Here is a 311-nt window from a genome sequence, read left to right as displayed (position 1 = left end):
GTTGGGAAGATGGATAGATTGTAAGGTTTTGTTTGATCTCTGCTGTTCCATCAAAACGAGCAGTTTTGATCATTATTTTAGTATATTTTTTGAAATTTTTTTGAAGTGGTCAGTGGGGAATGTATTTCTACGTTTTTTCTTGGGTCATTTTTCCTTCTCTTTTAATTTAAATTGGTCTGCAAAGCAAAGAAGCTACATTAAGTGGCCTTTTTTTGATAAGTTTCCTAGCTGATGTACTAATGTCAATGCTCTCAGGTTCTTGATTTGATAATGTTTTATAGGGAAGTTTATAATATATATATATATATATA

Source organism: Phalaenopsis equestris, unplaced genomic scaffold (assembly GCF_001263595.1).
Source record: "Phalaenopsis equestris unplaced genomic scaffold, ASM126359v1 Scaffold000761, whole genome shotgun sequence".
NCBI classification, from domain to species: domain Eukaryota; kingdom Viridiplantae; phylum Streptophyta; class Magnoliopsida; order Asparagales; family Orchidaceae; genus Phalaenopsis; species Phalaenopsis equestris.
The sequence above is the reverse complement of the archived record's forward strand: the minus strand, read 5'-3'. Positions refer to the sequence as shown.